Source organism: Macaca nemestrina, chromosome 1 (assembly GCF_043159975.1).
Source record: "Macaca nemestrina isolate mMacNem1 chromosome 1, mMacNem.hap1, whole genome shotgun sequence".
NCBI classification, from domain to species: domain Eukaryota; kingdom Metazoa; phylum Chordata; class Mammalia; order Primates; family Cercopithecidae; genus Macaca; species Macaca nemestrina.
The window spans coordinates 168453053-168471113 of NC_092125.1; the positions used below are offsets into that span (position 1 = coordinate 168453053).

The following is an 18061-nucleotide window of genomic DNA, read 5'->3' on the forward strand; positions in this document are numbered from 1 at the left end:
GGGAGGTTGAAGCTGCAGTGAGCCTTGATCACACCACTGTATTCCTTCAGCCTGGGAGATAAAGCAAGACTGTTTCAAAAAAATTTTAAAAAGCAATTATGGATTCAAGGAGTCTTCCAAAAGAGGAATACACATAACTTTAATGCAAATATTTTTGTTTGGACAAGACTGAACACAAGAGAAGTACAAGGGAAAACAGAAGGACAGCACAACTAATAGGGGGTTTATAAACAGTGAGCAAGTGTAGCCTCTGCTGGGTGGTACACACACACACGCAAGCGCACACACACGCACACACAGCTTAAATCTCACTGGATTGTGCTAGTGCTTCCATTCAAAGCTCCACATTCACTAAGGAAGATTATAAATGAAATCAAAGCATTAGGACTCCAGAAAAGAAGGGAACAAACAATAGAGAAAAGTCCCCTACTTGCCAGGCATTTCACACAGACAACCCCATCTGACCCTCAGGAATCAAGTTTAATTAACTTCCCCCCAGGAAAAGGTAGAGCCAGAGTTATGCCTGCCTCTAAAGTCCACCTATATTTTCTCTACAGCATATAGCTAACTCCCTGTGCCTACCATTTGCTGTGCCAAAGGCCATCAGATACCTCCACCTGAAACTTCTCACAGGTATGTTAAGCTCATTATCCTCTTCACGCCTGGACTGCCTGGACTGCCTGGACTGCCGTCCTTGTGTTAAATGGGACCACTTTCCCAGCACAGTCATTCAAGTTCACCCCTTCAAAAGGCAGCACTTGGCTCTGCCCCACCCACCATTCTCCTACAGTCCTATCAGACACTGCCATCACTACCCCCACTCCTCTCACATCCCCTTTTATCCATTACTGTTACAGTTTAGACCCCATCTAAACTGTTGTGGCACCATCTTAGCTGTGCTTCAGTTTCCCCCCACTACAATCCACTTCACACTCTGCTACAAAAAACAGCCACCAAAAGGAGTTTGAGGAAGGCATTCATCACCCACGAGCGACTATGAACTCAATCTGGAATTACATGTAAGCCCCAAGGGGCATTTCCAGCTTCTTGTCTATAATTCCTCCAACTCTAGGTTTCAATGAAGGTTCCTTTTTTTTTTTTCCCCCAGACATGGGATCTCCCTGTGTTGCCTAGACTGGAATGCAGTGGCTATTCACAGGCAGGATCATCATGCACTACAGCCTTGAACTCCTGAGCTCAAGTGATCCTGCTGCCTCAGCCTCCCAAGTAGCTGGGACTACAGGTGTGGTGTGTGTCATCTCACCTCACAAAGTTGCCTTAATTTTAACTGTCTACTCACAGACATGATCCCTACATTAAAAAATACCCTGCTTTCACATGTTTCCACCTACTACTACCTGGCCCATCCTTCAAGGCTCAGTTCTAACGCCATCTTTCCCAAAGCCCTCTAATTCTTCTGTCCAGAGGTGTAACAAACAACTATTAAGCACTGTATGTTAGACACTAGAGGTTTTTTAAATGAACTTAATAAAAGTTCATACAAGTAACTCTTCCCTCTACTGTTCTTAAAAAAGTGTTTTCATTCCTATTTTTATAGCACTCAATATAATTTGCTTTATAAAATAATTAATTAGGTGTATTTTTATCTTGCAAATTGTTGAAGGCAGAGGCCATTTCTTACTCTGATTAACAAAATGCTTTTGGAATAGACTGATTTTACAAGTGCTTAATAAGTTTAAAGTCTCCCATTTGTCTGCCAATACTGACAGCCTCTTAACTGTTCTCCCTAGTTTCACAGTAGAACTTTCAACCCCAGTTTCCAAATAGCCTGAGTGATCTATTCAAAATGTGAGTCAGATGTCAGTCCCATGTTTAAAAACAATGGCTACACTGTGGATTAGGCAATGGTGTCTTAGCTATGACACCAAAAGCATAAGCAACAAAAGAAAAAACAGATCAACTGGACTTCATCAAAATCAAAAACTTGTGCTCTCAAGGGAGCCATCAAGAAAGTGAAACAGGATAAGAGAAAATATTTGTAAATCATGTATCTGATAAGTGACTTGTATCCAGAATATATAAAGAATTCAATAAGGAGACAAATGAGCCAATTAAAATGGGCAAAGGATTTGAATGGAACTTCTCCAAAGAAGATATGCAAATGGTCAGTAAGCATATGAAAAGAAGTTCAGCATTGTTAGTCCTCAGACAAATACAAATCAAAGCCACAATGAAATACCACTTTATACTCAACAGGGTAGTTAAAATCGAAAGAGAGAGAAAGGGAGGGAGGGAGTGAGGGGTGGTTAAAGCAAGCAAAATATGACCTGAGAAGGACTCCATACTTCTGTATTTGAGTCCTTGTGAAACCGCCTTTGCAAAATTATAACTGAGGAAATTATGACAGGGAAAGAAATCAGACCTAACCGACTCCATCTTGCTTCTAACCTTTAAGCTGCCCTCGTTCATTCCTGGGTGTAGGCCAAACTAACTTTGGGAAGGAATTCAGTACATGGGTTTGACTCTGAAACAAAATTGATAACAGCCCTTTCCCGAAAAGACCCCCTTCTTGCCTGGGGACCAGTCTGCCTTTGCAAGACTAACAAATTAGCTACAAGATTAGAAATTACAGTTTAGGGGTCATGCAGCCTCTGGCTCCAAGAGTCCAAACCTCCCCAAATTGCTCCTGGGGATAACATCATTCTGTAAAATCTAAGATCAGTTCTTGAGATATTTTGGAGATCCTGTACTCAGTGGATCAGGTGACACCACCCAGACCCATAATCTGGCTCAACAAGTTCTGCCATCCCACCCAGGAACAGAAGACAGCAAGAAAACCTCACTTTGACCCCCTATGATTCCATCTCCAACTGACTAATCAGCACTTCCCACTTCCCAAGCCCCACCCGCCAAATTATCTTTAAAAACTCTGATCCTTGAATGCTCAGGGAGACTGATTTGAGTAATAATAAAACTCCAGTCTCCCATACAGCCAGGTCTGCGTGAATTACTCTTTCTCCACTGCAATTCCTGTCTTGATAAATCAGCTCTGTCTAGGCAGCAGGCAAGGTGAGCCCATTGGGAGGTTACACTTGCGGACAAACTGCAACATGGCTTAGGTAGATAAGACTAAAAACCTAACTTAGGAGTATGCGCCTGTAACAATAGCTGAGTCTTGGCCAATCCCAGTGACCATACTCCAACCACTCATACACTGCTGAGTGTTCTAACTGTGTTCAAATAAGGCAAACGCCGAGCTGTAACCAATCCAGCCATTCTGTATCTCACTTCCGATTTCTGTAGTCATTTCTCTTTTTTTGTCTGTAAATCTTCTTCCACCATGTGGCTGTGCTGGAGTCTCTATGAATCTGCTGTGATTCTGAGGGCTGCCCGATTCGTGACTCATTCATTGCTCAATTAAACTTGGCTGAAGTTTTTGTTTTATCAGAAGGTAAAAGTTGACAATGATGAGAAGAAACTGGAACCTTCATTCATTGCTGGTGAGAAGGTAAAATGATGCAGCTGCTTTGGATAACAGTTTGGCACTTCCACAAACTATTAAACATAGAGTTACCAGATGAACCTGTATTCTATTCTTAGGTATATACCCAAGAGAAATGAACATTTACATCCACACAAAAACTTACATACAAACGTCCCATAGCAGGAAACAACCCAAGTGTCCATTAACGAATGAATGGATAAACAAAATGTGGTATACCCATTCAATAAATTATTTGACAATAAAAGTGAATAAAGTACTGATACATACTACAATATAGATACACCTTGAAAACATGCTAAGCAGCCAGACACAAAAAGTCACATATATTAACATACAACTATCCAGAATAGGCAAATCCATACAAACAAACAGAACTAGAGTAGTAATTGCCTGGGGCTGGGGCAAGAGGGAAATGGGGAGTGACTGCTAATGGGTACACAGTTTCTTTCTGGGGAAATAAAAATGTTACGAAATTAGATAGTGGTGATGGTTTTACAACTCTGTAAAATACAGAAAAACCTCTGATTTGTACACTTTTTTTTTTTTTAAGTAGAGTCAGGGTTTCACCATGTTGGCCAGGATGGTCTCAATCTCCTGATCTCATGATCCGCCCACCTCGGCCTCCCAAAGTGCTGGGATTATAGGAGTGAGCCACCACACCCGGCCCTGATTTGTACACTTTTAAAGAATAAATTTTACTGTATGCAAATGTTACATTCAGTATAGCTGTTACATATAAAAAATAAATAAAAGTAACAACCTAAAAACCTTCCATGGATTCTCACCCAGTTACAATGAAGCCCAAACTCCTGGCCATGCCTCAAGGCCCTACATACAGTCTCCACTTCTACCATCTCCTCCCCACTTAAAATGCTCGAGACACCAGCCTCCTCCCCGCTCCTCTCCACTTACTGAGTTCACTCCTATATTAGGCTCTTTCCACATACTGTTTCTGCCGCCTCAAATCTTTTTGTTTAAGACAGTTCTCACTCTATCGCCCAGGCTAGAGTGCGGTGGTGTGACCATAGCTCACTGCAGCCTCCACCTCCTGGGCACAAGTGATCCACCTCAGCCTCCCAGTAGCTGGGACTACAGGCCTGCACCACCACGTCCAGCTAACTTTATTTTTATTTTCCATAGAGACGGGGTCTCACTGTTACCCAGGCTGGTCTCAAACTCCTAGCCCCAAGTGATCCTTCTGCCTCAGCCTCTCAAAGTGCTGGGATTACAGGCGTGAACCACTGTGCCCCACCTGCTACCAAATCTTCACATGCCTGACTCCTACCCTTATTCAGAGCTCAGCTTAAATACTACCTCCTCAAAGAGGTCTCTAACTTCACAATCACAAGTAGTCTTCCCACTCTTTATTTTCTTTATTTTCTTTATCTTATTTTCTTTAGAGTACTTCCAGAAGATATCAGGTACAAGACATAAGGTATATGAGGTGTCTTATTTTTTCTGTCTCCTCTCCTCTCATTACAGCCTATTAAAACATTAGTTGAACTGAACCGTCATGAAAAAAATTTTCTATTCAAATGGCAACAGACAATAACTGAAATTATGAAATAGAACATCTTATAAAAGATAATGAATAACAAATTAAAGGTACCAATGGGTATAAGAATTTTAGAGAAGAAAATGACCTGTAGCTACAACAGGTGTGGAAAGGCTTCATGGAAGCAATGAGAGGAGAGATTAAAGAAGTGTGAAAGGCATTACAGGCAAAAGGTACATGTGAACAAAGCACTCCTTGCTGCCTTGTCTATGACGCCCATGCTCTACCTGCATGCATGCGCGCGCACCGCCATGCCTTCTGGGAACATAATGTAGAACTTAGAGCTCAAACCCTAGACTGTCAGGACCTCAAGGACAGAGAACAAGTTTTACTTTTTTGCCAGCCTCCCCATACCTAACGCTGGGACATGTGACAAATGGGACAAATGAATAATAAAATAACACCAAGTTCAGGCATTATTCCTGAACTCTTACCATTATGATGAAAAGCAATTTCTACCTCCTCACAACACAAATGGCTTCTATTTTTGACCTCCTTTGGTCCTTTTTATTATGGCAGGAAGTCAGTGCTTCCTTTTTCAGGTTTTTTTTTTTTAATGTTTTAGGGACAGAACAACAATAACAAAAAGTACATCCTTCTACCCTACCCTTAAAGGGCCTTCTGAGCCTCGGCATACTTGTTCCCTGCTATCCATGGTGCTATGGTCTGAACGTGCCCCCCAGATTCACATGCTAAAACTTAATAACCGATGTGATAGTATTAAGAGGTGAGGCCTTTAAGTGGTCATGAGGGCTCCTCCCCTGTAGTGTAGTGGCTCACGCCTGTGATTCCAGCATTCTGAGAAGCTGGTGCAGGCAGATCACTTGAGGCCAGAAATTCAAGACCAGCCTGGGCAATATAGGGAGATCTCATCTCTACCAAAAATTTAAAAATTAGCCAGGTATGGTGGCACGCGCCTGTAGTCCCTGCAACTCTGGAGGCTAAGACAAGAGTACTGCTTGAGCCCAGGAGTTCCAGGCTGCAGTGAGCCAATATTGCACCACTCCACTCTAGCCTGGGCAACAGAGCAAGACCTCATCTCCAAAAAAAACCACACAAAAACAATAAATTAAGCCTTGTGTCTTATAAAGAGGCTTCATCACCTTGGGAGTCTGAGGCAGGAGAACTGCTTGAGTATAGGAGCTCAAAAGCAGCCTGGCCAACAAAGTGAGAACCTGTCTCTAGCTGAAAATTTTAAAAATTAGAAAATTAAAAATAAAATCAAAGAAGCTTAATGTGGCCTTTGGCCCTTTTCCCCTTCCATCCTTTCTGCCATGTGAGAATACAAAGTTCAAGGTGCAACCTCGGAAGCAGTCAACAGGCCTTACTAGACACCAAGCCTGCCAGCACCTTCATCTTGGAAATCCCAGCCTCCAGAACTGTGAGAAATACATTTCTGTTGTTTATAAATTACTCGATCTCAGGTATTTTGTTATAGCCGCACAAACAGACAAAGACATACTGTCTCTACATGGTATTTATAAGACCAGTATTTCACTAGTTTCTAGAGTACTCAGATGTCAGCACAACATAATGGGAAGAAGTTTAATCCTAACTATGGAGCCCCAGGTTTGAATGCTAGTTTCTCTTTAACTAGCTGTTCGACCTAGGACAAGTTACTCAACATTTCTGAGCCACATACCTGTTTGTAAGTAAATGATATAACAACTGCTCTGGAGGTTTGTGTGTGGAAAGCTGTTTGACTTAGGGTAAGTCACTCAACTCTTTTTTTTTTTTTTTTTTTGAGACAGTCTCGCTCTGTTGCCCAGGCTGGAGTGCAATGGCATGATCTTGGCTCACTGCAACCTCCGCCTTCTGGGTTCAAGCGATTCTTGTGCCTCAGCCTCTCGAGTAGCTGGGACTACAGGTGCACACCACCATGCCCAGCTAATTTTTGTATTTTTAGTAGAGATGGGGTTTCACCCTATTGGCTAGGCTGGTCTCAAATTCCTGACCTCGTGATCCGCCCGTCTCGGCCTCCCAAAGTGCTGGGATAACAGGTGTGAGCCACCACGCTCAGTCAACTTTTCTTTTCTTTTTGAGACAGGGTTTCGCTCCGTTGCCCAGATTGGGGTGCAGTGGCTCAAACACAGTTCACTGTAGCCTCACTATAGACTCACTGTAGCCTTCTGGGCTCAGGCAATCCTCCCACCTCAGTCTCCCAAGTAGGTGGGACTATAGGCATGCGCCACCACACACACTGGCTAACTCTGGTTATTTTTTGTAGAGACAGGCTTTTGCCGTGTTGCCCAGGCTGGTCTCGAACTCCTGGGCTCAAGTGATCCATCCGCCTCGGCCTCCCAAAGTGCTGGGATTACAGGCATGAGCCACTGCACCTGACCAAGTTAGTTACTCAACCTTTCTGAGGCCATTTACTTATTTGTAAAGCAAATGATATAACAACAACTGCTCTGGAGAACTGTGTGGGAATTAGAGATAATATGTATTCATTAGTCAGTCCAGGGCCTGGCAGTTGCTTCGCCCACTGCAAATGTTGGTTATGACCAAGTCACAAGAATTATAAAATGCCAGGGTCACAGGTTACTGCTGCCCAGACAAAAGGTGCTGAAGATCAGAAAATAGTTGATTTCTAGCTTCTTGGAAGCTAGATGATAAACAAGAATGACTCTGCATTATTTCAGTATTATCTGTCTGGCTAAGTAAGGGATGCTTGCTGCTGGATCTGTTGTTTAACTAGTACAAAAACTCTCAGAACTTAGAGACTGTTAAAATATAACATCAACCATTTAAATTCAACTACATGAAGCTATACAAACAAGACCTTTTGTACTATGTCTCAAAGGTCAACCTGAGAGCTTAAACATCAAATGGAGGGAGTAAAATACACAAGAGTAATCCAAAAGCCTCTATTATCTACTCAAGCTTTTTGAAAAAAAATTGGTTTGGGCCGGGTACGGTGGCTCACACCTGTAATCCCAGCACTTTGGGAGGCCGAGGCAGGCAGATCACCTGAGGTCAGGAGTTCAAGACCAGCCTGGCGAACATGGTGAAACCCCATCTCTACTAAAAATGCAAAAAAAAAAAAAACTTAGCAGGTCATGGTGGCAGGACCCTGTAGTCCCAACTACTCAGAAGGCTGAGGCACAATAATCACTCGAACCCAGGAGGCAGAGATTGCAGTGAGCCAAGATCACACCACTGTACTTCAGCCTGGGCAACAGAGTGAAGCTCCGTCTCAAAGAAAAAAGAAAAAATCTAGTTTGCTAAAGAAAAATACACGGTTGAGATGTCTGATCCATTGTCCATTGTGAAAGTACATCATCCAAAAAATTTACAAAATTTCCAAGTCCTTAAACCTCACAATATGTACCAATACAGATTGTTAAACAGCCAACTAGCATAATCTAATACGATTTAACAATTTACTTGGTAGATTTTGAAGGGAACAGGTAATTCAACATGCCCTTCAGAATGGGTGAATTTACAGTTAACAGTTTGAAGCCCAATTTACTAGTTTCAGGATTGTTTGCCATCCTTCAGTTCCAGAAGTTAAAAGCCGAAATTTAAATGCATATACTATAACGCCACTATGTTTATGTATATCTTAAAGGCAAACACAAGTAATGAGGGCTGGAAAGGTGATATGGGGCAGGCATGATAACCCTTTCCTTTGACAACATCATTAGAGATGGATGCGGACTAACATGATAATAGAAAAAGTAAGGCCAAGCCATAAAAGCAAGGACGTCTTGTGGACCATAAACTCCTCCAGAAGAGGAGTTTCAGGTACGCTATGACAATGACCACGCCATCTTTTTGTAGCTGTACTCATTTGTCAAAACTCAACTCGGGAATCGCCTCCCCTAAAAAGCCTTCCCAAATCTCATCTCCTCCTAAATGCTGGGTTAGCTGCCTCTTCTGTAAACATGCACATCTTGCAGCCTCAATTAATTTTTTTTTTCTCCGAGACAGGGTCTTGCTCTGTTGCACAGGCTGGAGTGCACTGGCATGATCACAGATCACTTCAACCTCAGCCTCTTGGGCTCAAGTGATCCTCCTGCCTCAACGTCCTGAGTAGCTGAGACTACGGAAGCGCACAACCACACCCAGCTAATTTTCTTACACTATTTTTTAGTAAAGATGAGGTCTCGCTATGTTATCCAAGCTGGTCTTGGACACTTGCTTGGTCTTTAGTAATCCTGCAGCCTCAGCCTCCCAAAGCACTGGGATTACAGACATGAACCACCACACCCGGCCCTACTGGGTTATTTTCTTCTTGTTTGCCTGCCTGTCTGACTGCCTGTCTCCACCAAAAAACAGCAGCTCCTTCAGGGAACAGACCTTGTTTCACCTCTTTGCATCCCACAAGCCAAGATTGCCTGGCACTCAAACATTTGTTGAAAGACACATTTACCAGGACATTCAGTGCAGCACACTCTGTATATCGAATGACTATAAATAACCTAAATTCCAATCAACAGCGGACTGATGAAATTGTGGTTCCAGGACTCCTGTGAGTCCATGAGACCTTTTCAGGGGTCCATGAGTTCCCCTTTAATTACATGTGTATAAAACCGGATATTCTTCAAATACTTTAACCAAAACAGCATAGCACCAAAGACCGAATGAAGAACTAGATATGAGAATAAAGTTTTATTCTATTAGGCCAGAAAGATTTGCAAATGTAGGCCAGGCGCAGTGGCTCAAGCCTGTAATCCCAGCACTTTGGGAGGCAGAGACGGGCGGATCACGAGGTCAGGAGATCGAGACCATCCTGGCTAACACAGTGAAACCACGTCCGGGCGAGGTGGCGGGTGCCTGTAGTTCCAGCTACTCAGGAGGCTGAGGCAGAAGAATGGCGTAAACCCAGGAGGCAGAGCTTGCAGTGAGCTGAGATCTGGCCACTGCACTCCAGCCTGGGCGACAGAGCGAGACTCCATCTCAAAAAAAAAAAAAAAAAAAATTGCAAATGTGCAAAAACAACAGCACTTTTCTCATTAGATTTCATTTTGGAAAATAGTTAATTTTCACAGAAATCTGTTAACATACAGTGGATTTATTATTGTTTTTGATGAATTAATATTTTTTAATTTTCTCAATTTTCTTTTTTTTTTTTTTTGAGACACAGTCTCGCCCTGTGGTCCAGGCTGGAATGCAGTGGTGCTATCTTGACTCACTGCAACCTCTGCCTCTTGGGTTCAGGTAATTCTCCCTCCTCAGCCTCCAGAGCAGCTGAGATTACAGGTGCGTGCCACCACACCCGGCTAATTTTTGTATTTTTAGTAGAGACAGGGTTTCACCATGTTGGTCAGGCTGGTCTCAAACTCCTGACTTCGTGATCCACCCGCCTCAGCCTCCCAAAGTGCTGGGATTACAGGCATGAGCCCCCACAGCCAGCAAATTTTCTCAATTTTAATTTCAAATACATTTAACATCTATATGTATAACCCACATAAACAAAGCTTCTTTGGTTCTCAATATTTAAATGTGTGATTTCAAACTACGATATATCTGTACAATAAAAGAGAATGCAGATATCTTTTTAAAAGAATAAACTGATACATGCTGATGGAAACCAATATCTAATCTTAAGTGTAATAGAAAGAATGAATGTGTACATTAAAAAAAAAGAGGCACGGCCGGGCGCGGTGGCTCAAGCCTGTAATCCCAGCACTTTGGGAGGCCGAGACGGGCGGATCACGAGGTCAGGAGATCGAGACCATCCTGGCTAACACAATGAAACCCCGTCTCCACTAAAAATACAAAAAAATTAGCCGGGCGTGGTGGCGGCGCCTGTAGTCCCAGCTACTCGGGAGGCTGAGGCAGGAGAATGGCGGGAACCCGGGAGGCGGAGCTTGCAGTGAGCCAAGATCGCGCCACTGCACTCCAGCCTGGGCGACAGAGCGAGACTCCGCCTCCAAAAAAAAAAAAAAAAAGAGGCACTACTATAATATGCTATAGATATGACACATGAATGCTATAGATATATAACAAAATCTTTGGATAAACATCCAAAAAAAGTTAAAAGCAGATGCCCCTGTGGAGAGAAACTGGGGAACCAAGAGTCAGGGACGGGTGTGAAACTTTCCATTCTATTCCGAGCATACTATTTGAAAATTTTACAATCTGCATGTACCTGTATTACATTTTCAAAATTAAAAATGGAATAACAAATTATATATGAACATTGGAATTGTACATAAGTATCTAACTCACATTAAAAAACAGTATTTAACAGAATTGGAAAATATTAGATGATACATTGTTAAAGCAAGCAATTTTCAAAACAGTAATACTATAATACAATGCAATAATAATGTAACTCAAAATGTATGTGTATGTGTGTATTCCTGAAAAAGTCTAGAAGGATATACTGTATATAAAAGTATTAGCACCATGGATGGTGGCTCAACCGCCTGTAATGCCAGCACTTTGGGAAGCCGAGGTGGGCAGATGACTTGAGGTCAGGAGTTCGAGACCAGCCTGGCCAATATGGTGAAACTCTGTCTCTACTAAAAATACAAAAAATTAAGCCAGGCGTGGTGGCATGTGCCCGTAATCCCAGCTACTTGGGAGGCTGAGGCAAGAGAATCACTTGAACCCAGGAGGTGGAGGTTGCACTGAGCCAAGAGCCAAGATCGTGCCACTGTACTCTAGCCTGGGCAACAGAGCGAGACTCCATCTAAAAAAAAAAATAAGTATTAGCAATAACTTTTCCTTCCAGTTGGTAAATTACAAGTGATTGTTTTCATCTTTCTAAACTTTTGCTAACTTATACATACTATTTCTATAATCAGAAAATCAGTTTATATATGTATGAAGTATATCTATACCTAAATAAAATATTTTTCATTTTATTTTTTTATCTACTTTTTGAGACAGAGCTTGCTCTGCTGCCTAGGCTGGAGTACAGTGGTGCAATCTCAGCTCACTGCAACCTCTGCCTCCTGGATACAAGCGATTCTCCTGCCTCAGCCTCCCAAGTAGCTGGGACTATAGGCGCGTGCCACCAAGCCCAGCTAATTTTTGTATTTTAGTAGAGACAGAGTTTCGCCATGTTGGCCAGGCTGGTCTCGAACTCCTGGCCTAACTGAAACACTTACTAAGCCAAAAAGTACACAAATAAAGTAGCACCTATAAACTACCAAGAACTTGAGTGAATATTTGTAAGCTACGTTTAAAACTCTCCCTATGTCGGCCAGGTGTGGTGGCTCAGCCTGTAATCCTAGCACTGTGGGAGGCCAAGGCAGGCGGATCACCTAGGTCAGGAGTTTGAGACCAGCCTGGCCAACATGGTGAAACCCCGTCTCTACTAAAAATACAAAAATTAGCCAGGCATGGTGGTGGGCGCCTGTAATCCCAGCTATTTGGGAGGCTGAGTCAGGAGAATTGCTTGAACCCGAGAGGCAGAGGTTGTAGTGAGCCAAAAATCGCGCCATTGCACTCCAGCCTGGGCAACAAGAGCAAGACTACGTCTTTTAAAAAAAAAAAAAAATTATCACTATGATTTAAGTTCTATTTTGGCCAGTAGTTTTATTCCCAGAAACCTATCCCAAAGAAAGTGTATTTGTCCAGTGATTTGTACACAATGACATTTGTAAGAGCATTATTTGTTTAAATGTTGATGTACAAAGAACCATCATGGTTTTTTATTGGGTAGATGCCTTGGATAATCCTTTGAAGGAAGACTATTTAGTCCAATTTAATAAAGCTGATATCCTTCGCGTACTGACAGAAACACTGGCAGCACGTATTAAGGCCATATTTCTGGATCAGACCGTGCCGGTTTGAACAGACATGACAAGAGTGAGAACCCTGGCTGAATTTTCAGGGGTGGCTCCAGTACAGCTGCTGGTGACCCATCTTGCTCTCAGGAGTGCAACGAGGTAAAAGGAAGGCGCTAGCCCACGCATGTGCTGTTCCAAAAAGATTGGTTAGCCACATTCTAGTTCATTCAACCCTATAGCACATTCACCCAGGCAGGAGCTCAGGGCAAAATCCTAGGATTCACTGTAGACTTCTTTCTCTCCATCACCTCTCACAACCAATTCATTATTCCAGTCAGCTCTGCCTTCGTGCATATCTCAAACCCCTTTATTTCTCTCTTCCTTTGCCACCAACAAGTTCCAAACACAGGCCACTCTCCTCATCCATACTGGTCTCCCTTTTCCTCACCTCTCCACACAGCAGGCAAAAGATCAACTTTTAGAAAGTAAATCTTTTCACGTCATTGTCCTATGTAAAACCCTTCCTTGTCTTTCCAGTGCCCTTGGAATAAAATCCAATCTTTACCAGGATCCTCCAGGCTCTACCTGATCTGGCACCTGCTCGTCTCTCTGACCTGAGCTGACCTACTTCCACATCCCTTCTGCCTGCTACGCTCCAAACATACTGCCACTTCTTTCCGTTCCTCAAACACGCTATGCTAATTCCCACCTTAGGGCCTTTGCACTTGCTGTTCCTTCTTCCTGAAACACTCTCTTCCTAATCATCACAAGCTCATTCTCTATAGTATGAATAAGGACATTCACCTCCTGGAGACGCCTTCCCTAAACACACAACCTAAGACAGGCGCCTTTAATTTACTAGCTTCAATTACCCTTAAGGAATTAAGGGTAATTTTTTACTTACTGCTTCCATTTCTTCTACCGTTTTAAAACAATTTTCTAAATTTTGTACAAGGCATGACTTTGATCAGAAGAAAACTACTTCTAACAAATGATCCTGGCCAAGCATGGTGGCTCACAACCTGGAATCTCAGCACTTTGGGAGGCCGAGGCGGGCAGACTGCTTGAACTAAGGGGTTCAAGACCAGCCTGGGCAACAAGTAGAAACCATATCTCTACAAAAAAAAATACAAAATTATCTGGGCATGGTGGCGCATGCCTGTAGCCCCAGCTACTTAAGGGGCTGAGGTAAGACAATCGCTTGAGCCCGGGAAGTCAAGGCCGCAGTGAGCCCTGTTCATGCCACTGCACTCTAGCCTAGGTCACAGAGTGAAACTATGCCTCAAAACAAAAGAAAAAAAATCCCACTGGAAGGATGTGCAAAGATTCACTGTGCATGTGGCTAAGGCAGACTTACTGTCACAGAATGCCTTACTCAAGTCACAAATAGTGTTCTTCAAATACGTGTGAAAATCCTCAAACAAAGAAACCAAAAAAGCAATAATAATAAGTGTATATGAAGTGGTCTCAAAACCAGTCAGATCCTTGCTTGACCTGTGCTACTTCCTGAGTCTCACCAAGCTATGAGGGGAAATGGAATAGAATATACTCTAGAAACCCTGTAATAAGCCAAGACTCTGTATGATCTATAAAAAGGATAACTATTGAAACCTGTTTTAGATACATTGTTAGACTCTGGCTCTCAAGTCTCTCTAATAAAATGTTTCTATCTTCCAGTTCTCAGAAGTTTTCCCTCTTACATAAGACACACATTTATACTTAATGAGCACCAAAAAAACCCTGAGCCCTCTGAACTAGGCCATCTTTTTCAAAAAGAGGCTCTCAGCCCATAGACTAACTTGAAATGCTAGTCCCATCAGCAAAACTCCAGCAAGAGCTGCAGTTAATATTGAGAGCAGAGGCCGGATGCGGTGGCTCACGCCTGTAATCCCAGCACTTTGGGAGGCTGACGCAGGCAGATCACGAGGTCAGGAGTTCAAGCCCAGCCTGGCCAATATGGTGAAACCCCATCTCCACTAAAAATACAAAAATAGCCATGCGTGGTGGTGCGTGCCTGTAGTTCCCAGCTACTCAGGAGGCTGAGGCAGAAGAATTGCTTGAACCTGGGAGGCGGAGGTTGCAGTGAGCCGAGATTGTGCCACTACACTCCAGCCTGGGTGACAGAGCGAGACTCCGTCTCAAAAAATATATAGAGAGAGAGAGAGAGAGAGAGAGAGAGCGCGCGTGCGCAGAAACAGGTTTGTTCCTTAACATCTTTTATCTCAATGAAGTCCAAGATGCTTCCAAACGGAGATGTGCCAGTTTTCCTGCACTTGAGATAGCAGATCCAGTATAACGTGGTTTTAAAAAATATCACTATTTCTCCAACCTTTAAAACAAGATTTGCATATCCTTTAGATATGACCCAATAAAAGAATCTATCATTAAATATCAGAATTTGATCAGAATTTATAATGGGACTCACTCAATAAAGTGCCAGTCCGTGTGTGTGTGTACTCATACATACATGTGCATACACATACACAGAGAAAAGCTAATATTCCTTATGACAGAGTGTAAGACCCAACTCCTGACAATCTAAGAGAACTTTCCCTTCTATTTACTCTTGCAGTGTGCTAAAGAAAATCTGAGCCAAAGATATGGGGGTGACTCTTCAAATGAGGTATCTGATAAGCCTCAGCCTATACCACTTTAGGCAGTGCAGGAAGGGCCAATGGGTGACAGCTATCATGAAGCTAATCTCAGATCCATATTAAGTACAAACTTTTACCATAAATCAGAGCTAATTAAACAAAATGGACTCCATGCTATAGGTGGCTTGACTTCTGGATTAAGATGTACTGTCTAGAATTTGTGACCCAGGCCTTTAACACAAACTTGGTAAGCTCCTTTTATGCATTAGGTACTTTGCCTGATCCCTGTCCTCCAAGTTTCAGAGTGGGAAGTGTGCAATGGTAGAGACAGAAAGAACAAAAGGCCCAAGAATGGGCCAGGTGCAGTGGCTCATACCTGTAATCCCAACATTTTGGGAGACTGAGCCAAGAGTTTGAGACCAGCCAGGGCACCAAAGCAAAACCCCGTATCTCTAAATAATAATAATAAAATAAAAGAGGCACAAAATTATCTTAAACAATGCTATTGTCCCCAGCACCTAGAACACTGACACGCAAGAGTCACTCAGCAGATATCTTACTGGGTGAGAGACAGGCATTTTTACACTGCATGATATGTGACTGCAACATTAGAATCAATAAGGTATGTACAGAGAAGGCCAGGTGCGGTGGCTCACATCTGTAATCCCAGCACTTTGGGAGGCCAAGACGGGTGGATCATCTAAGGTCCCGAGTTCGTGACCAGCCTGGCCTCAAACCTTCGTAGAGATGGTGAAACCCTATCTCTACAAAAAATACAAAAATTAGCTGGGCGTGGCGGCAGACGCCTGTAATCCCAGCTACTTGGGAGGCTGAAGCAAAAGAATCACTTCAACCCGGGAGGTGGAGGTTGCAGTGAGCCGAGATAGCGCCACTGCACTCCGGCCTGGGTGAGAGAACGAGATTCGTCTCAAAAAAAAAAAAAAAATGTGCAGAGGAAAGAGATTAATTCTGCCAGAGGAGGTGAGGGAAGACTTCCAAGAAGCAATGACATCAGAATGGCCCTTTCCTGAAAGAGCAGCTTTTTACCAGGCTGCAGGAGGAGGAAAGCCATGTAGACAAGAGTGTGCCCAAATCCAGGCTGGAGCTACTTTCCAATTCAAATTCCTACACGGTTTTATTTCCTGGGTTTTTATTTCCTGGGTTTTTATTTCCTGGGTTTTGTTGTGCTTCATCGTCTCCTCCAAACCTTCCATTATAAAGGGTACATACAGAAGGGTGGTTGTGCTTCCCACCAGGAAATTAGCTAAAAGCAAACAGCAGGTAACAGACAGAAAAATACCGTGGAATGGAATGTTTTATTTACCAGGCAGTAAGCCTATAAGATTCTCAGACCTTCTGAGAGAGAAAAATAATCCGATAACCCGAAAGTCCACTAGAAACAAGCCATTTTCAAAACAAATTGCTGTCCTTTATTTTTCTTCTTTCTTTGATAAAGTTTTTTTCTTAATTGGCTCATGCAAAAAACTGCTTGATTCCCAACAGAAAAAAGAAAATCTAAACATTTCATAGTCACTTCTCACTCCAGGGATGAACACTGGGGAGGAAATGAAGGCATTTGAAAGAGAATGGAAACTAAAATTTAGAACAGAGGAAAGTTGGAGAGAGAGAGAGAGAGAGAACAAGGGAAAAGAGCAAATGGAAAATTTTCAAAGCCCCTAAGAAAGTGCAGAAATAAGCCACTTCCCATCACACTCTTTAAAAATGGAAAGCGCTTTGAGTCCAGCCCCAGGATGGACAGTGTGAAGCCCTTCATTCCAGAAGGAAACAAGTCACCAAGTAAGGTACAGAGAACTATAGAATGGGCTCATAGAAGGAAACAAGTCACCTAGTCAGATGCAGAGAATTATGGAATGGGCTCATCTCTCCTCGCTGTCTTCCTTCACTGACTCCATGCTATCATGAAGAAGCCCAACCTAAACACAAAACCCTTAGGATGAGAGCCAGCTTTCCCTCTCAGGCCGCTCTCCCCTCAACCGCGTTCCAAATGCAGCATTCCAAGAATAAAATGCATTTGAATGTATCATAATCAAAATAGGCGCACTTGAGGTAACAATACCCACAAAAGAAAACTCAAGTGTAATCTGGTACACATAATTCTTCCTTTTGAGACATAGGGGTGGGGGAAGAGTTTTCCTGCAAAAGCCCGCTTTTTCAACCTGCTTAAGAGGTCGGGAATAAAACTCGGCAGATACTTAATTCCTTGCTTTTAAGCTTTCATTTTGTTTTCCGGTACTGTCCTCCACCTTCCTTTTCAAACCACTCTGTGCTTCTGAAATGTAGATCCCCGGATAATTAGTCCATGATGGGCAATAACCACCCTGGACACCCTAGGGAACTGCAGCGACAGTAAAGGACCCCCGCTGGGAAGAACAACTTTTAATAAAGGAGTTGCTAATTACCAGTATCTCCATCCCAAAAGGGTTAAGAGCCTCGCAGCAGCACAACCGCTACCTCTCGCCCTTTAACGCCAATTCTTTTGGAACTGGTGTGAACGTGGAGTGGGAGGAGAGGGGGAAAGGGACGCACTCAACACCGTCAGACTAAGAAATCAGGCGATCTATATCCCCAAGTTCACCACGCCGGCCAAAGGAGGCATCTCAAGCCAAGGGAGGCAGCTCAAGAAGCCATTTCCAGAAAAGCTGCATTCAAAATGTAATTTATCAGAACGAGTCTCCTCCGAGTCTCCTGACGTCCAGGCCCGGCGGCTTCGGGAGGAGGGGAAGTTGCTGGGAAGAGT

At 43.1% G+C, this 18061-nt stretch overlaps 1 protein-coding gene and 1 pseudogene across 6 annotated transcripts in view; both read right to left on the minus strand.

The window, feature by feature from the left end:
- Nucleotides 1-18057, minus strand: part of LOC139361973 (small ribosomal subunit protein uS14-like) — a 37075-nt pseudogene extending 19018 nt beyond the window's left edge.
- Nucleotides 1-18061, minus strand: part of LOC105498458 (adenylate kinase 4) — an 81476-nt gene that overhangs the window by 61799 nt on the left and 1616 nt on the right. The gene's annotated exons all lie outside the window — the stretch shown is intronic.